Source organism: Leptinotarsa decemlineata, unplaced genomic scaffold (assembly GCF_025532065.1).
Source record: "Leptinotarsa decemlineata unplaced genomic scaffold, Ldec_3_MD MMD2_P_RNA_scaffold_6, whole genome shotgun sequence".
In the NCBI taxonomy this organism is placed as follows: domain Eukaryota; kingdom Metazoa; phylum Arthropoda; class Insecta; order Coleoptera; family Chrysomelidae; genus Leptinotarsa; species Leptinotarsa decemlineata.
In genome coordinates this window covers 13,913,532-13,939,691 of record NW_027412533.1, presented here as the reverse complement: position 1 = coordinate 13,939,691, position 26,160 = coordinate 13,913,532, and the positions used below count along the sequence as shown (strand labels likewise).

General features: G+C 33.5%; 1 protein-coding gene across 2 annotated transcripts in view; it reads left to right on the top strand.

The window, feature by feature from the left end:
• Window positions 1-26,160, top strand: part of Sox102F (transcription factor Sox102F) — a 615,532-nt gene that overhangs the window by 202,989 nt on the left and 386,383 nt on the right. The window lies entirely within an intron of this gene.

The following is a 26,160-nucleotide window of genomic DNA, read 5'->3' as shown; positions in this document are numbered from 1 at the left end:
AAACCTGAGAATAAGGTTAAAAATAAATAGTCGTTTGGGGTAACATTATATAGGTAAAATTTCCAGACCCCTAGACGTAAGTGATCTTATGAAGAAAAGACAAATAACAGGATCGGAGATAGTGGAGTATATTTTGAAATAAACTGTTGATAACGCAATAAAATGAAATGGAAAAAGAATTTTCACTCAAAAACCTCACGAACGAAATCTCAAAGAATACTCGCATATATTCTTTGAGCAGGTGAAAAGTGTATTACAAATACCTCTGTGGAAATGGATCGTATATGGTTGTCATTGCTGAGATAGAAGTTCAAAAATTGAAACAGGAATCTGAACTGAATTCTCGAAAAATATTCTGTATGTGTATACTGTAACGATATATTCGTTAATGTCATTTAATTGTATTCATGACACGATAAAATGTGACATCTATGAATTCCATGTAACCGGTATTGGCAAGTGTTCCTCCTAGCATAAGCCATCTTTGGTTCACTAGTAACGTAAAAATAGGTAATGAGAGAAGATGAAAAAGGAATATTTTTAAAAAAAGGAATGAGTCTCTCATAGAGTTGAGAAGGTAGAGCTCGATATTTGGGTTCATTTTGGTTTTTTTTGGATGTGAGAGTAATGATGCTGATTCTGCAAAATCCGAATATTTCATGGTGATCACTGTGAATTTGAGCCCAAGCTATCTATTTTTCATTCATTGAGAATTGGGGTTTCGTCGGATGCAAGAGTTAAAGTCCTGAGATTTTCTGCTGAGAAAATGTGTCCCTCGCTCCAGGTGTGAAAGATCCCTGAAATTAGTGTGAGGGGTTACTGGCGATTTTGACGAGAAGTACTGGGATTTCTATCCGATTGCTGATCAGAGTGGGTGAAATTAAAGAAAAGACTGTACATCATAATCTGAATTTTTGCTTCATCGTTCGGAAAGCTCCACTGTGTCGCTGAATTCAGATTCGGGCAAGCGACATTAGTTGAACAAATCTCCGGTTCATAGAATTTGTTTGACTATTGAGATATAACCAATCTTTCCTCATTATCTATATTTTTGTAGATTGGTTACAGACATTAAGTGAATTAAGGTTATAATCCCATTTTCTAATTTAAATGATTTAGAGAAATTTTTAATGTTCATTTTTTTGGTACAAAAATTGTTTTGTTTCCTAAGACATATTCAGTGATGATTTCAAGGTTAATTTTTTTTATAAGATCATTTTATTCATGTTGACTCCTATGTTCAAGGTTAATTTTTTTGATGCATCAATACAAGAGTAGTATAACTAAGAGTGATTGTTGTGAATATTATTCGATGTATCTATGAATGAATCTTTATGTGAAACCATTTTACATTTACATCACCTGTTATCATAATTATATTCAGTGAAGTGCAAAACATTTATATCCCTAGAATCCTGTTTCATAACCATTCTCATGTGAGCATCCCTGCCTCTGAAGGAAGTGTTCAGTCCCACACTGATCAACTGAACTCAACTAGGGAACAACAACCTTCAACAACATCTCTGATAGAGTAAACAGGTGAAACCATCATACTAAGAGGGTCAATCTTTGTATTTTTTTGTAAATATATGTATTAAATTTTATGAATATATAATTTTCTTGCTCACCTGATCATGGAAGGAAGTTTTCATTTCTATCTTCATAATGGTATTTTGTATTTTTTTTCCATCATAGAATAAAAAAATGCTGGCGCCCAGCCATACAAATATTTAATATTCATATTTTTACTTGCTTGACACATTAAAAATCAGAAACTAGCAAAGTTGTCCAAAGAACTCACACCGTTCTTTACTGACTAGCCTGGGCATTCAAAGTAAACCCTGACTACGTTACAATACATGTGACATCTGGATATTTTATCCTTCTGATATCTGTCAAAAGAAATATACTGCTCTTAGCATGAAGTGTTTTCACAAGAGATTACTTTACAGAACTTCAAACATTTGAAGAAAGTTAAGTTTATAATTTTTTTTATAGAATATTTGATTTCTAGTCAAAACTTGTGAATATGCCAAGTTACTGGCAAGTCGAACTCCTTAGTGGTTCACATTACACGGTAACTGTGCATCTTTATGAAAAGTAACACCATCACTGAAAATGAATTTTGAAATAAATTCTTGTAAATAAAACTGAAGCGAAAAATGTAAATATTACCATATTATCCCTTCAATATGTATTGTGGATATATCAATTTACTAACTAGTTTCGTAGCATAATCGCGGAAAGTTTTTCATTATATTTTCACTTGGTAGTTAACTTGTTTTAACTCTTATTCATTGGTTAATAATACCTTGTCAACGGAAGTGATGAAACGATTATTTTTTTATGCGTTCGTGACTGGACATCATCACTCGAAAAGAAAAATAGCGTATGATTGAGACGTCTTTACGACTAGCTTTGATGTAATTAAGGGGACGTTTGCAATGAAAGCGAACAGCCGCGAAATAACTGACGTAAAACAAAACAAAACAGTGGAGTTATTAAAAGCCTTATGAATTATGTTTCCCGCATTGTGGATATATTTTTACCCCGGTCTGAGCTGACTGAGTATCAGAAGCAATGTTAATCTTCCAATGGTGTAGAGATAAATCATAAAAATCTGGGATTGTCGTGGATAAGGTATTTTTGTTCCAGCAATAAATATTCACTTTGAAGTAGGTATCAACACAAACAGAGTCTTAGATTTTGAACAGCGAAAGCGAATTCATTAATAAGTTAAAAAATGATTTTGCCTATTTATTCAGTCTTGGGCGCTTGTGATGTATTCCGCGAAGGATTTCATTTGATAAATGAACAAATAATATAAAAAAATTCAAATCATTGAACAAACATTGATCCAATGTTAATCAAACAGCTACTGTTACGTTATGTGGACATCTACTGTGTTTGTGATAATTATTTTTGGGAAATGATTTGCAATTTGCAGAAAATGCTTGAGAAGCTTGGAAATTTTGAAAATCATTTGAGGATTTTGTGCGTCAATGTGATTCTAATTCACAGTTTCACAATTGCCCTGATTAAATCAAATTTTTTCAAAAGTTTTTCAATTCAACAATAGTTTACAATACCAATGTAGCATTAGGTCAAATCAGGTGACGTGTAAAAATCACTTCACATAGGGTGACGAGAAGAAAATGGAACAGAAACATTATCAAGAATTACGTCAATTAGGAAAACACAAGGACTTGTTGATTTTACATTGATTTTACATTTACTACTTTTTCAGTAGTTTTGATTCCATCGTACCAACGATCAGGATGACAATCACACTCTTAATACTTACTACTTGATTAACAGTTAAGACTACTGAATACTAGTGTCCTCATAATCATGAAGATGTTATTCGAAACAACACAACAAAGATGAAAAATAAATCAAGGTGTTGCAAATCTGGTGAGCCTGGCAGCCATTTATAGCTGTCTCTTTTTCAATAAAAATCACTGACAAAAAATCACCAGATCTGTCAACCCGCAATTCACCAAGTGAAATTTTGGAATTGAAAAGTTACTGTGAGTAAAATTTCAATGGATTTGTCTTCATATAGAAAACTGTGGGTATCTTCCAAAGAAAGGAATGAAGCATTCAATTTCAAAAAAATAGCTCTATATAAAGATGTAAAGATCATGCAAAGAAGTAACTATCAGACACAAACTGAAAGAAAAGCTCTCTCAAAACAGCTACTTTCATATATATATTGAATTACATGGAAAAATAATACTTTCCAAATAACTACTTGTTACAGATTATATATTTTGTTTATTTGTTTATCATTCAGTATATATTTTTTGTTCCATTTAGTTAGCTATGAATGAGATATGTTTATAAAAAAGTTGTTGTTGTTGATTGTCAAAAAGGGTCAATAGACGTCAAAAAGTATAATTTGGTATTTTCTTGAAAAATAAAGTTTCTAAGGAAATTACACTACTTTTACATAAACACTGGATAACACAAAAAAATATTTTTTATATTCAGTTTGCATTCCAAACATTCGTTATGGATTCGAATCAGATATCATTTACAGGATTGCTACACAATATACGAGTAGTAGATGAAAGAGTTGAAATTTCACTTGCATGGAATACTGTCACCCTCACTGGTGAGCATTCGATGTTTCGGAATAAGACATTTGCCTTACCGCCTCTTCAGTATCAATCTGGATTACATTATAAGATGAAACGCTCAATTCATTTCTTTTCTCCACCTTTAAAAAAAAAGTTCGAAAAGTCTACAACGTTTCTGTTCAATATATAGTCAACAAAATTATTTGATTATGATACGAATCTATATTCATTAATCAGTTATACATTATTGGAAATAATTATTTGAACTAATATGTAGTATGTTATGTTTCACTGCCACATTCATCCAATAATTACATTTCTTACTGTTTTGGTTATGCTGGCATGTATATTCTACTGTTGAAGTAAACATTACCCGTTCATAAGAACGTCTCTAAAACACAGTTTTGAACCCAAAATGACACTTCTAAATTTGAAAAAACAATGTAAATGAAGAAAATGTCATCTAATTGAATTCTCCTTCAAGGATTATATTTACAGCTACCGGACTGAGTTATGGCCGGTGGGAGAAATCGTATCTACGTAAAGTTTTTGGGTCGGTGTGTGACAGAGGAGGTATTATAAACTTTTGTTTGCAATTTTACGTAGTAAGGATTAAAGGGTAAACAATAAATGGATATTAAAATGCCATTTGGGTTCTTGTAGATATATAAATGCCAAGCTAGCCGGCCATCACTTGGTCTGGCAGCGGTATATATGAGGTGACTAAATATAGTGGAGGAGGTCATACCATTTCAATTCCCTATCGTAACGGGATGGAAAATTTCAATGTTAGCAATGTCTAGCTCACAGCTTGCATGAAACAGTGACATTTACTAATACCAAGTACTGCTTTTAAAAAAACCCTCATCTTTGAATAGACTGGAAGGTAGAACTAAGTCATCAATAGAAGTAGGATTCTGTGTCTGGAACTGATATTTCCAAATGAGGGACGAACTGGCCACGCAAGACGAGGGACTGCGAATAGGATCGCCACTTTCACCGGTTATAGCCAACATATACATGGAGTGATTTGTAACTCTGACCGGTATGTTGACGACACCTTCATAGTATGGATCCATAGAGACATGGAATATTCACGATGAAGAGAAAGCTCCACATTGAATTGCCATCTTAAGACATAGGTGATAGTGAAGAGTACCTAAATAGCATTTACCAATCCAATCATCTTCCAAAAGAGGAATCGTCAAACCGTATTTTAGCTCTCTGATTCGAAAAATAGGCAAAAAATGACATAAGCTGAAACTGGAAAGATCTTCAGCAGAGACGATTACTTCAAACTGCTGGTAGAACAGATTTTGGCTAGAAGACAACAAGATTCCCACAACGTAGAGAAGCTGACACAATCATTGTTTGTCCTTTCTTCAGAGAATTGTCGAAGAAGATTTGATGATTTGTGTATTCAAGATCCAGTAATGTATCGGTCAGGAATAGTTGGAGATTATTGTGTTTATTTCTCAACCAAATTTTGAATATGAAAAGAATTCAAATTTTTTTCTCATTATTTTTTGGAGTTTTACCATGTGTTCTGAAAAAAAAAAAAGATGGAGAAGATTCAAAAAGATCCAGGCCAAACGTCACGCTCTATTTGTTTCCCCCCGCAGGGAAGTGAAGCAATTACGTACGAAATACGAATTTATAGATTGTCAACAGACCACTGAATATTTCACTTTTCCTAAAACTGTTTTAGCAGTCCTCGTATGTCAACCCATGTTTATATCAAGTACTATAACTCTTGATGTGGTTAGGCATCTTCCAAATTGCATTATAAGTATATGAATGCTTCAAATTGTTCAACACCTCAAGTCGAGTAAACATTGATTGAAATTTAAAGAATTAATTCGTCTTCAGTTTGTAAATCTTCTGCTGGAAAAATCCTCACTTGTTTACTTTGTAGTAAATGTTCACGAGGTAGCAAAAATGATTGTCAATTTCTGGAACTTCAATTACCATATCCTAATATGACTAATAACCAATCCCTCCAAATCTTATTGTTAAATCATCTGAAAATGGAAATTTTAACAGGTGATGATCGACTGTATTGCCAAAATAACTGACTGTTATAAGAAAACAAGTACAGCTTAGGCACCAGTCAATCTATTTTTTTTTAGGAAAGTCAAATGTACTCTTTATTGAAACAACGATAAAAATTAAAACAACAATAAAAATTAATTGGTGCTCCGGGCCGACTTCATTGATTCCAGTGGGGCATTTGCTTTTTCAGCTGCAGAAAAACCCGGAAAAAACTGCAGCATCTATTAATAACACTGATGATCTTCAAACATGACTCAACCTCTGATGTAAGCACCAAACTCTTACGAAGATTGGAAATACATGAACACTTCAATCTAGCAGACCACCATTATAATATTCATGCAGTCATTGTTCACTGTGGTTCTGACATTGAATTTGGTCATTATTACGCCTTGGTCAAAGCCGAAACGGACTGGTTTAGGTTCGACGATAGACGTTTCACGAAGTGTTCTGGCGATGTATTGAATTCATTGGAGCCTCTGGAGTCACCCTACATTGTGTTTTATTGGCAGATCAAGATCGTCATATGATGTGGTGCTGCAGGTTCTTCCGGATTTTCCTGCAGCTGAAAAAGCAAATGCCCCTCTGGAATCAATGAATTCGTTCCGGAGCGCCAATTAATTTTTATTGTAGTTTTACAATTTCATGATTTGTATCTTGATAAAATGTTTGTTTTTAGTGTATTATCTAAATGAAAATTATAATTTGATGTTCATATGAAAAAAAATGACATTATGACTATAATCCATAATCTATAAATCAGAAATATTGAAACAGTTTGTTTGAAGGTGATTGACAATGTTTCGTGATGAATTTCACTAGTTCGGACTTCCATTGTCTACTATATAAAATGATTTGAAATCCCTGAAACAAGTAAAAAAAAAAGAATAATTAAAAAAGAATAGTTGAAAATAACAATTATATAATTGTTGAAAATAACAATTATATAATTGTTATTTTCAACTATTCTTTTTTAATTATTCTTTTTTTACTTGTTTCAGGGATTTCAAATCATTTTATATAGTAGACAATGGAAGTCCGAACTAGTGAAATTCAATATTGAAACAGTTATTACTTGACCTATCACAGAAAAATTCAGTAAAAAGATTTATGAATTGAACCATTCATCTTGTTTGTATGATTATGAGTATAGTAGACAAAAGAGTTGCAAGCTTTATTGTACATATGCACAATAAGTACGGATGTGAAGGGGTAGACCTTGAAAAATTGTTATGCCAAACGGCACCACTGTCTGTATTATAATGGTCCAATACACTCTCAAAATTCATATTCATTATTTATGACATTCGCATCCACTTAGCGTATTTTGAAACAGAAAACAGCTGACACTGTTTGAAATTTAAAAATAATAAATAAAAATAAGTTAGGTGTACAAGGCACTGAAGGAGATCCGACACTTTAAAAAATATGAGAATGGCTTAAAGTGGCGAGATTAAGAGGTGAATGAGTTATTTTCAGAACGTAAGAAAATAATAGTATGGAAAGTTGCTCTCAGACCGTGACATTGGAATGTATAAAACATAACAGACTTTGAAATTCGAGATATGATAAACAAATGCTTAGCTAAAAATATTTCAACAATATTAAAAAGAAGAGAGAAAAATACATAAATGATTTCACTAGGAGATTTTTGTCAAGGTTTACTTCCAACGCATTTGAGAAAACCTCCCTCTTACAACTGCCTTTCTTATTGTTCTTCTTCGGGGTCATTCAACTATCACTATCATTGTGACTTCAGCTTCACTTTGAGATAAAACCAGAGGCGAATTATCAATCCACAGTGTGTATATTGGAGTTAGGTTTTCGGACATTGCATAGTATTTTTCTGATGGATATTGTATTTTCCACTGTGTTAATAAGCTGGGAGTTTGAAGAACGTGACAGCAAGTAATTCCTAGTCATAACTCAGATCTACTAGCCATTAGTGTCTAAGGTTTGCATTGTTGTTTTTATCAATTGTGCTTGTAAGACTGAAATAAAACTCGAAAGACAGAAATGGGTTTGAAAATCAACCGAAATGCAGCCAAGTTTCCACATCGGCAGCCGATTGTGCCTTTCTGCTTCTATATTTCCAGTTTCTACTGCAACTAAGGAAATAATACCTTGATGCTTTGATGATCCTTCACCACAGAGCACTGTTTCGATCCATCATAGATCCTGATAGTGATATAAGGCCGGTTTGTGAATGCAACCTCCTCTTAATTTTGGGACTTAATTTAGATGTAGATTGGAAAAATGAATTGATAAGTACATAAACTCCTTCGTTTTCTAAAGCTATTGGAATAGAATAGCAGAAAAAATTAAGGAACATCTGGAAGAAATTAGTAGTGCCTTAGTGAATTAGATAAAAAAGAAAGATTATCATGTAGAGTTGATATAATTTCACACCAAATGAAACTCGGTTTGTACCCAAACCATAGACCAGTCAAGGCCCATCAAGATTTCAGAGAATTGCAAATGAGAGTGTTTTTGTGCCATGTGAAAAGTAATGTGAAAAATGTACTAAAATCGAGTTATTTTGCTGAAATATGTAAATTCGTAAGTGAAGTTCAGCTACAGGTAGGTACATGATGATATACATATAGATATTATATAGTAATTAAAATAATGGTAAACAAATCAGATTCAACCTGTACGAAGAGACACTGTTAATACAATGTCTGCAATTTTTTTAAATGAATTAAATAAATTAATTTTCAATAATTTTAGTTTGGGAACTTATGGAGAAGGGAAAATGGAATTTTATTCTGAATTTGAAGGATTATCTGAATACTCAACATTTTCCTTAGTCGATTAGAAGACTAATGAAATGAATCCAAAAGTCAAAAAGTAAAATGATTCACTTGGTCCCTTCTGTATAAGCAGAGCACCCCGGAGACAATCATTATGAACACAACACAGAAGACTCCAATAATGCATTCACACGAATGGTTACATTAAATATTTAACTGGATCCAGATAGACAGTATAAATCGATCGTGCGACTTCGCGGCTTAAATCACCGTTCCACCTGACAATCGATTGAATGAGTGAAACAAGCCAAATGACCACCATCCCACTTAATTCGAGTCTGGTATCATTTCAGATTTATACAAAAGTCGTAATACTGTCATCATTCTCAACTTCAAGGTATGAAAACAATGAATATTTACCCCTCATCATTGCAGCTCATGCCACTGTCTGTTTTTCAGAGTCTTCTTCTCGTTATTCTCGTTATGGAAATGAATGAAAATAAATTAATTGGATATACTAGCGTAGAAACAGAATTCATTCAGATGGTTTGTTGAACTTCTGCCAAAATATGCAGCACTTCGAACACCGCAAGATATCCCACAATCATGAAAGCATTGAAAACGCTATGTGGGCGAAAATAGAATCCACAAGAATGTTGTATTTACTGTGATCGTGTTAGTCATGTGTTAAACACTTGATAATTCTGATATGTTATCTAAGAACCTTGATAATCTGTTCGTATGCAGCAGTCGATCCCGGGCCCAGAAAATCTTTCGGTGTGGTCAGAACTTTCCGCTGATCCTAATATTTTTCTATGTACTAACAACTTCATTTAGTCCTTGATTCAATATGCTGATAAGTATATTTAGATATAGATGATAAACTAGGTGAAATGAGCACCGAGGACGATGCACGCAGTGGACGCGCCAAAGAGGCTGTTACCAACATCAAAACATCACTACACATCAAAAAAGTCCACAAAATAATTTTGGATGACCGCAAAGTAAAGTTTATCGAGATAGCCGAGGCTCTGAAGATATCAAAGAAACGTGTTGGACATCGTGTGTGCATATTCGGATATGTGAAAACTCTGTTCAATGTGGATGTTGCGCGAGCTCACAATAGACCAAAAACAACAACGTATTGATGATTCTGAGCAGTGTCTGAAGCTGTTCCGCCTTGAAAACCCGATTTTCATACCAGGATCTAAATGATCATCAACAGAGTGGACTGCACGTGCTGAACCAACTCCAAAGCGTGAAAAGATCAACAGTCGGCTGCCAAGTTTATTGTATCGGTATTTTGGGATAACTTTGGTATAATATTCATCTACTATCTTGAAAATGGAGTAACCATCAACAGCGACTATTAAATAGCGTTATTGAAGCGTTTGAAGAACAAACTTGCGAAAAAAACCGATCCATTTGAAGAAAAAAAAGTGCTGTTCCATCAAGACAATGCACCGTTTCACAAAAAAAAGAAAACGATGGCAAAATTGCAGAAATTGGGCTTCGAGTTGCTTTCGCATCCACCGTAATTTTCAGGTCTGCCCCCAGCTACTTTCCTCTGTTCTCAGATCTCAATAGAAAGCTGGATGGGAAAAATTCAGCACCGATGAAGAGATAATCGTCGAAACTGTGGTATATTTTGAGACTGAAGACAAATCTTACTATAAAAATGGTATCGAAAAATTGTATGACCGCTATAATCGTCGTGTCCCCCTCGAAGGCAACTATATTGAATAATAAAATCAGATTCTATCGACAGTTTTTCGTTAGCTTACGAACTCTTCAGCCCAACTTCCAGTATAATATATTTAATGAGAGGATATACTTGGTTAATCGCCTGTTTGGAAAGTTTTTTGTTTGGTATGTGATGAATTACTTTTGGATTTCAATGGACATCGGGATACTGATGAACCTATGGATCATGCCATGGTGAGCTGCTAATGGTATCTTTCAGATGGAATGTTGAATATTGAACACAAAGCAACATCCGTATCACAGAGAATAATACTTTGAGAGACCTAATTGATAATTCTCACAACCTGCGCGTTTTCTGGCGCATTAGAACGAATAAGATGAAAACTAACACTGGCCAAAAAATACACTTCGAAATTTATCATTGCAATTGAGCGATATTACCACTAATAGTATTCTCACCGTCTTCTGAGACGCATCTAGTTGGATGTATAGGACCATATCGAAATTTAGATAGCTTATCCTACATTTGTGACAAGATAAACTTCCATTGTGATTGCTTGCTTTGTTGTGACACGTTCATTTCAGAAAACTTTACATACTTTCTTTTTATTCTTATCAATTTACCTGAGCTATTACTGTCAATATCACGGCCATCGGCGATTATTACAAAAGTTAATCAACAATCCCTTTTGAGGAAATTTTTAATTTTCAATTATTAACACACGAATCTATTTAGTTACCAACTTTGCTCATTATTTAATTTGGTAGCTGAACTAGTGCAAAATGCATTAAACCCCAAAATGAAAGCTGTTGTGGAAAATTAATTGGAAAAATCCAAGTTGTATGAACATGTTTCAATATTATTGAAATCCGAAGATATTCATTGAACAGGATATATTTTTGAAAGTTGTTAATTTTTGGGAAAAAGCTTTGTGGCTTTCACATCGCTATATACTTGTGAAATTCACTGTTTAAAACCTTTGGTATAGTAATGAATATTACTGGAGTTCATTCCCAACACCAAACAGTTATTTCTACACCTTGACCCGTGTTTCGATCACCAAGTGATCATCTTCAAGGTTTGATCTTCCTCTTGAAGATGATCACTTGATGATTGAAACACTTGTCGATGTGTTGAAATAACTGTTCAGTGTTGGGAATGAACTCCAGTAATATTCATCTCTATAGAGCAAAATTAACAATTAAGTTCAAAATGAATCTCTCCTAAAAATAAACTCCTATCAATTCAAACTAGATTCCTATAGACGAGATTGAATCAAATGAGCGTATGACTGTCTTAACATCTTGTCATCGTGACATGAGTAGATTTATCTCATTCGTGACATAAAATTGTAATCGAAAATTTTAAGGATGATACTTTTTCTTATGAGTGAAATTTCCACAATATAGAATGGTTCCAATTTTCAAATATCAACGACGAACAAGGTCGCGAAGCTGAGGCTTCTGCAATAAAGAGCGAACTTACCCAGATTATAAATGAGCCAACCAGGATTCCTGACCGTGACGGAGAATATGCTAGTCTTCTGGATCTATACCTAACAACCAATTCGGAAATTTACACAGTCACCGTAAGGTCTCCTTTGGTATTCATTCTAACGCAAACCTTGTTTCAACAAAAATTGCGAGCAGGCTATCGCTTCCAAAAATCTCTCCTACCGGCAGTAGGGCAAACCGAACTAGGTTTGTTAATGCTCGCAACACCTGCAAACTCAGGAGATAAATGAAAGCAAAGAACTTCATGATCAGAGAATCAGGGATGAACCGCTTGCCAATCCCAAAGGGTTTAGATCCTTCTGGTCGGTAGCTAAAGCTGTTAGTCAGAACTTTACAAAATCCAATATTCCAGCACCAGCACATTCGGATGATTCAATTGCAACAACAACCATAGAAAAAGCAAATCTACTAACTGAGCAATTTGCGTCCCACTCCACAGTCGATTTTCTGGAAAAGACACCATCCACTATTCCAGCACTAGAATCCATAATGCCGTAACTTTTCAACAACATCTAGTCGGGTGAATTTTGGAACAGCACAGTATCAACAAGGCGTCTGCTCCTGATTAAATGCCCATCATCGTACTTAAAAAGTGCGCAAATGAACTCGCACCAGTACTTTGCAGACGTTTCAACCTGTCTCACAGAAGTTCTTGTTGGAAGATTGCTCGCGTTCAGACTATTCCCAAAAAGAGCAAGAAAACTCTTCCAAATAACTATACACCAGTCGCTTTGCTATCAGTGACATCAAAAATCATGGAAAAAGCAGTAAACCACCATATTCTTGAATATTTGGAAGGCTTTAATATCTTGAGCGATAATCAATATGGCTTTCTGAAACAAAGGCGAAATGTCACCCATATTTGGAATAACGCAATCGAGAAACATGGAGAGTCAAGAGCTGTTGCGCTTGATATTTCTAAGGCCTTTGACCGTGTGTGGAATGAAGGTTTTCTGGCCAAACTTCGATGCTATGGCTTCCTGAAAGAACGTTCCCTGTAAGTGGCTGTCGATGGATATCTCTCGAATACTTTCACCATCAACGCTGGTGTTTCCCAGGGATCCATATTGTCTCCAACCTTCTTTTTATTGTATATCAACGACTTATTGGAAAAAACCGTGAACTCGATATATTGCTTTGCTGACGACAGCACACTTGTCTCGTCATTACATTTATATCTCAGGACATCGACTGCGGATACACATCTTCACCGGCAGCAGGTTCCATTCAATGACACAAAAACCCAGGCATCGATTTTTTCCGAAAAGATAAATGTTTCCGAATCAGATATAATAATTTTAGGTCAAACAGTTCCGCTTTCTGCTTCGCTAAGTTTGTTGGGGGTTAAAATGGGCACAATAATGTCGTTGGAATTGCAAAGGCTGGCTCTCAAAAGTTTTGAACACTGTTCCGAACTAGAAAACTGTACACACCTCAGCAACTTTTGATGCATTATGAAGCTCAGATCAAACCTTCTCTGGGGTATTGTTCTTATGTATGGAGCACCGTTCCCAAACATACCCTGAAGCTACTGGATTGTATCTAGAGAAGGGCCATCCGCCTGATTGGAGACGCGTACATTACTTGCAACATAGATAGTCTGGAACATCAAAGAAAGGTTGGAGATGTGTCTCTTCTGTAGATACTTTCACGGGAAGTGTTCGGTGGCTTGGCACATTTGATTCCTCCAAGAGCGGTACATATCAGAAGTACGCGACGGACTGAGGCTGCTCATCGTTTAGAGAACAGTTTAAGAACTCTTTCATTTGGACAACGCTGTTTATGTTGAGTTTTCTTTCTGACAACGTTTTTCCAAATGGATTCATTCTGCAACGATTTCAATCCAATGTTAATCACTACTTTCGTACAGGAACTGATCTAAGAGCGCCTTAACGATTTTTCTGTAGTGCTTGTGTTTCGTCCTTAAAAAAGATGTAACTTTCTCATATATTATATGGTGTAGCTTTCTTCTGAATAATATCTAATTCACTCCATAACGAAGAGGATAGGATTGGAAAAAGTGATTTTGGTATGATTCGCAGTTCGTATCAAAATAATTGTTTGGAAAATATTTTTGCTTTCGTGTAATTCAATGTTCATGTAGAAGTAGTCGTTTCAAAAAGGCTTTTTCTTTCAGTTTGTATCTGAAATTAACTTTCATGATCTACACATATTTGTTGCGAGTTCATCCTGAACATAATTGCTATCTTTCTTCCTTCGGAAATTTGCAATGTTTTCAAAATATTCATTCTATAGAGGAAAACGAAGATATAGCAAACTTCATTATATCCCCAAACCTGATTTGTATTGGTTCCAAAGAAGTGTTCTCTAATTTCAGTTTGAATCAACTATACAGTTAAAAACTACCAGAAAGACAAATCATGTTTCACTAATCTTCTGATAATATAGCCATTTTATACAATTTCATAAACATTTTTTGTTATTCCAATTACCTAATGACCTTCAATTTTAGGGTGTGGAGATACTTTTAACATTTCACATTCGAAAAACAGAGGAAGCCAAATCTCCTGTGTTCCATATGAATACGTACCTAAAAATACTTTCATTTATATTTTTTGCGGCTCTCATCTGGAGGGTGTCAACCCTTCGTTGCAATAACTTTCAAAAAAGTATGTTTTCATTTCTTCAGTGTGGCATGAGCCACATATGCGAAATGAAAAAACAACCAATAAATCTGCAATGCGACACTAAACCCCTTTCCGGTGAAAGGGATAAGTATAATATATACCTATTTTTGGACGGATATTTCAAAACATAATTCATTTGGTCGCTTTATATGGTAGGAGAAAAATTTGTCTACACATTCATAATAGTCTGCGAAGATGTTGCCTCACATAGTATTCACGTATTGAAAAATGATGAAGAATATAATTCAATTAAATTATATTCACTTGGAATAATTGTCAAACTTCTTATATATGAATATATAACTATTTTTGTAAAAACAAGTCATGTATTGAAGTTACATCAAACTAATGTTTAAAAAGGGACCATGTTTTATTTCATATATTTGATAAAATTGTTTTAACTATTGAAGAAAAACTGTCAGAATAGTAAATATAAAATACTTCTTTGTATCACAGAATTCAATTTTACTAATTCTAATTTTACAAAAAAATATTTATAAATCAATACTCTGAATCAAAAACCCTGTATATGCAATAAATGCAAATGCAATAATTTTTTTTTATTTTTTTCACTGAAAAATTTACTAGAGTAAATGAAAAGATAATAAAAGTAAATTTTTCTTAGCTATTGTAAATTTAATGCAATTGCAAATGCAGAAAACATTGCGTCTACAAGTTGTGAATAATCTATTCAATTCTCTCTTAGAATGTTTCATTCGTTTTTATCCATATTCTTAAAGGTTAGAATGAAAGGAAACAGGGACTGTCTGCGTATGTTCTTCAAAAATTACAGTTGATTATTTCCAGTTCATTTATACTTGTGTTGGTGAACGAATTCAATTGAATTTTAAATTTGAAGACGAAGAATTACAGAGAAATGTAGTTTATCTGCTATGTTCAAGCTCCATTGCTAATTTGAACCTGTAGAGCTCCGGTATTATTTCAATTTGGATCAACTTTGTCATTATTCCCGGTAAAATAAAGTATTTTTCTTTCTTGTAAATCTATTTCGAACCAAGTATGAAACAAATCTCTCTTCGAGCCATTTGTGTGTACACACAGATCAGGGTCTTTATAAACAGTGAGATATTTATCATAACATAATTAGTTTCAACCCATTAGAAGCAAACAACATGTACATAATAATAATAATAATAATAATAATAATAATAATATTTATTCACCATTTGTGATACATAGCGTATATATGGTAGGTCAATGATTATTTACAAAAAACAGTATGTCACTTATCAATAAAATTATGGGATCAAAGCTTGAATAAAAATTAATATTTGCATATACAAAGGTATAGGTACATATAGATATATAAAATGCTAATTAAAAAATGAATAAAAAAATGTGGCAATTTTCCTTGCCGTAGTCAAATAAATATACATATGTATATATTTACATATATACATATATTTACAAACATGTACACACATATTTAAAAAAAAACGATAAAATCGCCAGTCAGAACACTGAAACTAAAGCAAAACAGCAAGTGAAAATTCAGCACGATTATATATCTTATTATCCTTCTGTGAAAGAATCCTCTAAATATTCCTTATGACTGTAGTAACATTTGTCCAGTAATAAGTTTTTAACTTTCTTACTGAACAAAGTTGAAGAATTCAATCTCTTTATAGAAAGTGGTAGTCTGTTATAAAAATTTATGGCATTATATAATGGAGATTTTTTGAAATGATCACTCTTATGTGAAGGGACCCTCAGAGCAGTAGCATATCGAGTATCACGACCGTGATTTTTATACTTTTTTGTATTGTTATTCCTTCTTCATAAATGACAGTTTTCAGATAGGAGAAGAGGTGCATCAACACATCAATACTATATGATAGGAATTACCGATATTTGATGAAAATCCATTATAAAATATTCTAAAAACACACTTTAATGTGAAATTTCCACTGGGAAGTGAGAAGACAAATGAACCTCGATACTTCGGTATTTTATTCGAAAAAAAAGATGTTGCAAGATGAAAGCCATGACAACTTTATGAATCTTTGTGATCTGAGTGCATCTTGTGAAATGTATTCTCTAATCGACAGTTAGACAGTTTTGAGCCTAAATCTGGCCCCATTAATAGGAACAAAAAATGTTTCATTATAAAAAAAAATTATATATTTGTAGAATAGCAGAAAAACTAAAGAATAACTGATAAAAGTGAATAGTCCACTTAACAATAGCTGATATGGAAAAGAAAGTATATCTTGGAGAGTTCATCTAGGTTCCAGAGGGTGGCAAATGACAGTGCTTGTGTGAAGAAAAAAATACAAAAAATTGGCAAAATTTTAATACTATCGTTATGAAATACGATATGAGAAGAATATCTGTCCTGCTTTCGAAAAAGCAGGACAGAAATCCGTGAGTGGAGTTCAGCTGCAAGTAGATAATGATTTGTATATAGATTATGTGTTCCGCTGGTCAAATGTAATTAGGTGATCAGGTAAATATAATTCGTATTGAATTTTCAGAAAAAATGTAAATAAATATTAAGAATTTGATTTTTATCAATACTAGTTAAAAAACTTACCGGAAAAAATTTCAAAGAAAATTATATGGATACTCGACATTTTACTCAGTGTATGAATAAAATATGGTACTAATATTAGGTAAGAAATCGATTTACTTGGTCACTTTTGCTAGTACAGTCATTTAAAGGGTTATCTATAAGTTACTAGTTCCAAATATTTGTCTTGAGATTCATTCTCCTGGAAAAGTTTCAATTGCTACCCAAAAGATTATATTTATAGTAGTGATTAATTTTTGAGAAAGAAAGTTTTTGGCTTTCTACTACTCATGAAATAGCTACTTTCATATAAAGATTGGATTACACGAAAGAACATTTTTTTCGAAACAAATACTTCCATATCTACACTGAATAATACAAAAAACACTTTTCTCCTTTGAGTTTGTATTTCAAATATACGTTATGGAATTGAATCAGAAATCATTTCTATACAATATACTGAATGTCATCCTCATTAGATTTTTTTTACTTCTAATGCACTATTTGGAACCTTTGGTGTAGTGATGAATATTACTGGATTTTTATCCCAACACAAAACCGTTATTTTTGTCACCTCGACACGTGTTTCAATCACCAAGTGATCATCTTCAAGGAGAAGATTAATCTTCCTCTTGTTGTGTTTAATCTTCCTATTGAAAAACGTGTCGAGGTGTTAAAAATGACAGTTTGGTGTTATGGTAAATCTCCAGTATTATTCTTTACTCATTGATAGACATCGATATATCGACGTTAGATACTTGCCTTAGGGCTCTTCAGTGCCAGTATGAATAACATTATAAAATGTGTAGATCATGCAAAGAAGTAACTTCAGACACAAACTGAAAGAAAAAGCCGTCCTGAAACAGCTACTTTCATATACACATTGAGTTACACAAAAGAAACATTCTTTAGAAACAAATCCTTAAAATGTTTCAAAATATGTTCATTAACATTAACCATCTGTCGCACTCCTACGAACGACAACCTTCAGAAGTAGAAACTTGTGCGAGCTAAGGACTAACGAGGTCTTACTTTTCAAGGTGTGATTCCTAACACGGGTTGGACAATAGCAAGTGGAAATCGATTGTTCAGCCTGCGGCTTGAACTACCCACTCATACATCGGTTGATTGAGAGAATGAACAAAGCACCCACGTCGAACCGCCCGGCTACCGGCTACGAACACTTTTTTTGTATCAAGATGGAAGAGTAGAAATGTAAATTTTGTAGTTATAGTGAATGAACCAAATATGAAAAGACGAATTTGGATAGATCATTAAGACCTCGGGTCCATTAAAAGAGAAAATTATCAATGATCATCAATAGATGACATAATATCGAAAGTGAGAAGTGCTGAATTCGTGCTTTTTCAGTTGTCGATGCTTCGATGTATACAGTCAATACACCTTATGAGTAATACAGATTTTCACAACCTTCCTATTCACTTGCTTCAGAAGTTTTTGAAAGAAAGAGTAACCCTTTTTCAAATAATCTAGCGTGGAGTCAAATTTAGTCGAATTCTGGTTTGAAAGAACAGAGAAGATTTTTGATGCTCCTTCGTCAAAACTAAAAACGATTTTCATTAGGATCAAAAAAAAGGAAAAAATATGACTGCACAAATGAGATTCATTGAAGGCAGATAACAATTTCGGAATTTCTGCAACATCGATGGAACCTAAATAGTGAAGGAGACTCCTACATATTGGCGAAGAATATACATCCGGACTGTGTGGAAAATTATTTTGGTCAACAGAGAAATACTTGTGGAAATGCCAGAAACCCAACTCCTATTAAAATTACCAGAGCTTTCAAAACCACATTTACTCTTCAGTATTTCACACAGGCAGATAGGCTTAATTGATATGAAAACAAATTTAGAACTATATTTTCAATAAATGAATACTTTCAAATAACAGTTGGAATTGGATTGAACAGAAATAAAAGTACTAAAATTTGTCGATGATTCTCTTCATTTGTGCATCTAGTGTTCAATTTACAACATGACAACCATAAATGAAGATGGAATATAGTTGTGATCTGTGCTATTCAATATGTGGTTCTACTCTATTTACCCAATGCTGGGCATATCACCATTAAAATACTAATTTACGATGAGGCGGATATTCATAATCTAACATCGTGTTAACAATAACATGTGGATATCGTAAAGTATAAAAATGATTTTCAAAAGTGGATGTGTTCCAAGAGCCAACAATAACGTTATATTTTTAGAAGGTATTACCATTATCCGAATGTGTTTGCAGTTTGAGATATGATTTGCGGTTGGAAAAAAATCTCTTTGTGGTTGATCAAGATGGATTTATTACTATCTCTGGCCACTTTTCTTCGGAGTTTACGGTATTTCAGTCTGTCATGAATGTTGAAAATGATTTCAATAGGATTTACTGTGCTTCCCCAACCGAACCGACATATACCAACAAACTCGAGTAGATTTCAAACCATTAATTCTTTCTGTTTTATAATGGAAAAACAGTTATCATGTCCTCGGCAATGTCAACCCTCAGAAAACATCTTGAAAGATGTTCAGATGTGAAATCTGAATATTAAAATGTATTAAAATAGGAAGATAATGAAAAAATTAATTTGATTTGGATAATCATGATTGGAACAGAGCTGATAGATAAGAGCAGAATTGTCTAACGGTGACATAAAGTTGTATTTTTGTGAAAAAAAATGGTAGTTTTCGTGTTCTAAAGCTCAAAAACATACCGAAATACACTATGGGGAAGATAAATAACCATCTAATTTAAATATTGTGCAATATTCTTTGATATGTTTCATTGTGTAGCGTTCCTGTAAATGAAATCTACGAGTATTTCACTCCATAATGAATGTTTGAAGTACAAACTGTAAAAAAGGAGTGATTTTCGTGTAATTTAATATTCATATGTATGAAATCAGTTGTTTCAAATGGGCTTCAATCTGCGAATTGCATTTGAAAGGAACTTCTGTTCATGATCTGCACATGATTGCAAATTAATTATTCTCTTCATTTTTTCGAAAGTATTCCAAACGTTTGTATAAAGATGGGAAAAGAGAAAGCAAAATAGCTTCCAAAAATAAGTTATAAAAATATCCTCTTTTCAATGTATTTCTTATATCTTACCTGTTCGTCTTCAATTTGATGTTTGTAGGTAACCTATGTTGTGAAATGTAATTTTCACAATGAAAAACAAAACTGATGCATGTGGCTGATCAAAGGGCCAGCAATCTCATTTATCAACTCCCAAAGGAAATGAGTATACTACAATTCGTTTGGGACACGCTCACACAGAAAGAGATACACGGTAGTTTCTGGGAAATACCAACGATATGATGGTTTAGTTAGTGAGATTCTCTGGGGATTCATTTGGGTAACAGTAATTCGAATATGGATGTCAGCTCTTGCATTGGAATGAACTGATTTCTGTACTTGAATCAGAATTCTTGTAATGGAGAAAAATTAGAACGATTTGAAAACTTGCAAAGTTATTTTATTATCATATTGATCCATAATCAACGAAAACAATCTCTGCGGCTGCCATCAATTACATCATGTGCAGAATGTCATACGCTGGTGCAATGGCCCGGAGCTGGAAACACAACTGAAAGTAAATAGATAATGGTCCAGCAATTACTGAGCAGCAGATTTTCGGTGATTTTTTGCCATCAGTGTGCCGATGATTACAGCGATTGCCCGGCAACAAACCGATCATCGAGTTTTGCTGGATGTTCTAAATTTTTTCAAAGTCATCAATTCATTACATTACACAATTCATATGGTATATAAACATGTCACTCGATCTTGACATAAGTATTTCTAAGACAAAAATGTGTAATAGGTAATTATCGCGACAAGCTAGCATATGAATTCTGTAATGTAATAAATTGATGGGTTTGAATCAATACAGAATAGATTTTTTCAGATTATATTGATAAAAGCTTGTTTTTTGAAATGTTTTTCATTAATAATTCGTTATACTCAATCACAAATTATACAGCACTGAAAAATCTCAACCATTTTTCGTGAGAGGGAAATCCTCTGAAGAACATGAGCATGTAAATGGCCGATTTTGTCAAAGAGTTAAACTAAGTGGAGTTCCTTCTGGATGAGAACTAGCAGCAATTACGGAAGCTTGTCGTGATTATCCGGTAACGCGCCCAAGTCACGGTGACTTGCACCAACAAGAGCGGTTCCCTCGCGCCCTAATTAGACCCAGACCCATGCAAACCAATATCGTAGCGCACTGTCCGCAGTAGACATGATGAGTTCGTGAAAAAACGACAAACTATGCTACGTTCGCCCTTTGATCTCGCTATAAAGAGATATAACCATTAGGTTTTCATCATGCTATGCCGGTCATTGCGGCTGGCGATGCTGCTTCGCTTGTGTGTGCTCTCAGGGATTAAGGAAATATAAGTGGCGAGCTAGGAGACTACTCGTTCATTATGAATTAATGTACGACCTTTCACATCAAACGCGGATGTTCATTTCTGCGATGGGATACGGTCTGTTCCTTTCGGTTCGACTGCTGTTGTTGTTATTCTTTCCGTCAGGGCGGTCTACTTTGCGATTTATATCAAGCGGATTTCCGATTGATTCGTTTGTTTTTTTGTTGGTGACCTCTCACACGAATGAGATGATTTCGGTTGAAATTCGATTATTGATCCTAACATTTTCCTTCATTACTTATGTTTTTTACTGACATGGTCAAATTTTGTCATGTTATGAAATTGTTCTATTGAATTTTATTTCGATTGTTAATGGCAGTGGCACTGCTAAGGTGGAAACGTGAAACTGTATTTGATAATAATAATATTTATTCATCTATGTTGCTTACAAAGTGGAATTACCATCTTAATGGTAATTATGAATAAATTGCAAGTCCACTGAAGGTTTAACCCTGTGTGCGGTAAAATTAACGAATACGAATAATACAATAATGCTACATATACCACAATCACAATTACTCACATAAAATAATTTGTTGTGATAGAAAAAAAAGGAAAATATTAATGTCATACATTTCCGCACTAATAAACAAAATCGAAGGTTACACATATACAGACTGCTCACAGAAGTTCATACTTGTATGTGAGGATAACAAATATTGAAGTTTCATCCATACTTAGGTATTGATAAACCTAGGAAAAACAAATATATATATATATATATATATATATATATATATATATATATATATATATATATATATATATGTATATATATATATATATATATATATATATATATATATATATATATATATATATATATATATATATATATATATATATATATATATATATATATATATATATATATATATATATATATATATATATATATATATATATATATATATATATAAAGATAAATAGATTAGTACTTTTTGATTATTCCCATATTGATTTCAATTTAAGAGCCACCGGTATACAGCTGTTTCAGCCTATTGGGCATCGTCAGTACCGGGCAGGCGGTCCTCGATTGAAGACAAAATGATTTTCATGGAATTATTTTCCAGCAGCTTGACTGCATTAACCTTTCTCGATTATATATATATATATATATATATATATATATATGATGAGGCCAATAGCCAGAAACACGTGTCCGCGGTTTGCCTCCATATTTCTTGAGTGTCATGTCCACGAATTTCCTCCTTTTGATTTATATCATACACACTCAATAATATCTATATCTCTGTATATATATATATATATATATATATATATATATATATATATATATATATATATATATTTATTTATTTGTTTATTTATTCATTTGTAATACAATACTCTACAGGACATAGCCCAGTTACAGAGCAGGAAATAACAGAGTATAATAAATAGGTAAAGAGAAGACCAAGTTTATATTTTAGTAGTGTGAGATTCAAATTACATTATTCACAACTGTTTCTTATCTTCTGCCTTATTATTGAATTAAATTAAATTATGGACACTCTAGGTAAGTCCTTTATAAATCTGACTAGTTTACGTTTGAATTGGTTGATATTACGGATCTGTTGAATATCCGAAGGTAAGCTGTTGTTTAGTTTTGGACGTAAATAATGATGACATTTCTGGCCCACCGATGTATGCACCCGGGAACATTGGAACTGCTTGCGATGCCTGATACTTATAGTCATGGGTAAGTGGCACTAACTGATTCTGGTGTTTATGTTGTCTCATATTGCAATTTTTGTAATACATTTGTCTCACATCTAGTTTCAGGATAACTGCGCAGAATCACGAATTTGTTTTGTGTAACTAACTACCTTGTCGTTCTACTAAAAGTGGTTTGTTTGTTGACTATGTAGGAGATATGAGGGTTGACTTTGGTTTTGTTCAAAATGGTTGAATGAGTTATGATAATATATAGTATATTTGATTTAGGTCATTTTTTTTCGGTCTCGTTATTCATGGAGTTTTCATTTTATGTGAATCGTTTCTTTTATTATTCTTTTGTTTGTATTGGGTTCGAAAGTTTGAAATGGATGAATGAGTTATAATAATGTATAGTATATTTGATTTAGGTCATTTTTGTCGGTCTTGTGCGAATGGAATGAAATGTTTATTTTTTTATGTGAATCATTTCTTTTATTATTATTTTGTTTGTACTGTGTTCCAAAGCTAATATTTTAGTATTTTCAAAATTGGGGTTGTGATTTTTTTTAATGACATGTTTGTTTTGGGACGTACTTGATTTTTTCATATATTTATGTTCATTTACTCTATTTTGTAATGATTGTGACGTCATCTTTAGGTGAGGTGAGGTATTCTTCATCGCAATGATTGCATGGGATGCTATAGATAAGATCAGAGTTTTCATTTTTGAATTTTCACTCTTAAAGGGGTATAGAGTTGTTTAAGTAAGTTAACAGGTTTGAATACTACTTGATAGTTATATTTGAAGAGAATATTTTTCATATTTTCAGGAATTGTAATTTATTGTTTCATTTCTGGGAATTTATTAACATGTCTTGTTTGGTTATAATACTTATAAATTTTTTGTTTTATTATTTTCTTAATGAACTGGATGGGGTAATTATTATTGGGGAGGACTTTACTTACTTTATTTTATGCTTCCTCTCTTGAGGTTCATAGAAGCAAGTCTAATGTAGTTCTTCTCGACCATCAGAGCAAGACGATATTCGTCGATGTCGACTTGTCACAGTAAGGCAGACATCTTGTCCGGACAATTACAGAAGGCTCATTGCGTCTGTCCAGATCACATGATTCTCGAAGTCAGTGGTCATTCGCTGATGATGCTGACGCAGCTTCGAGGACAGAACTCAACCAGCCCACCCTTCGGTGAAAAAAATAATAATATGGTCACAATTTGTTTTATAAGGGTGATATTGAAATGTATCACCTCGAGAAATGTATCCTCATCAGTCTTTGAAAGAGTACCTACATGCATGCTATTGTTATGGAATTAGGAGTAGAATTGATATGCTACGGTCCATCTCACAAGATGTCATTTCGAAGATTATGAAGAGGGTTGGAGTGGAAGAATATCACTGCAGGAGGTAATGCCGCACGAAGCAATTCATAGGAGTTTGCTTCTTAAATTATCCGTTCCATAGTTATAGGTACATTCTCCAACAACCGGAAGGAGCCTTAAGTTTGGAGTATCTACATAACAGAATTGTTCAGGTTGGAGCCATTGAACTTACCAAGAATTCGAATTCTCTTCCTAGCTTCGTTGCATTTTTGTTAAATACAACTACTCGAGCGACTGATCATAAAACTTGTTTAGCAAAAAGCCACATGAAAGTCGCATACATCAAATCACAACAACCGAAGGATTCATCATGGCATTTCTAGATGTTGTCCCCACCTCCAACACACTCCATTCCAAAATATATGAGAAAAATTCGAAAGTGATTTTTCCTTTTCACTTCAAAAACGAAACATTTTTCAAATGGAAAAATGTACCTATTTAATTCGCTGTTTTTTCCTATATTTCGAAAATATTCGCATTACGTCACAATATGACGATTCCTGTTCTCAGAAACCCATCAAACTTTTTTTTTGCTTGTAAGGCCCTGAATGGTTTCCCATATCATTCATCAGATGATCATCTTGTGGGTGTACTGGTCCAAATTCACCTTAGTTTCGGAATATTGAGAAATACAAATCCCATGAGTTCCAGGAAATTGTGAAAATACTTCACTTTTATCAGGAAGTGAATGATGAACATTTCGAATATTCATTGGAATGAACTGGAGTGAATTTCAAATACATTTTCTCTTGGGATTATGATATTCATCGTTTGTTTGCAAATTCTTAAAATAATAATCACTCATAATGCTATCACCAAATATTGAGAACTTTAATATATCAACGGAAGGAGTTATCACAAGACCCCTTCCTACTTGAGAAAAGTTGGTAGCACCCTCTAGACGACTAGTGATGTAACAATAGTGTTCTTCTTATTAACCAGTAGGTACTCAAAATGATGCCTCATGCGAATTTATATTAACGTGGATAATTTGTTCCGTTCAGAAGAGAAGGGAAACTCATTTCGTCTACACTGTGTATTAAATAAGTGTTAATCATTTCCGCGAAATATTTTCCAGGAAGTAAATTGCTACAAATGGACCAGTACCTTGGCCTCTTCGATCACCATATTTATTTTCATCAGTTTATTGTTTTCGGAGATATGGAAAGATTATTTCGAGTCGAGAAGTGGAAAATTGAGCTATTCAATTGTATTACATCAACTATGATTAAAACGACGATGGTGAACAATATCTTGAGTCGTATCTATGAATGACACGTTGAGAGGTAAGTGTACCTTGGCCTCTTCGATCACCATATTATTTTATGGACATACGGAAAGATTGTTTCAAGTCGAGAAGTGAAAGAT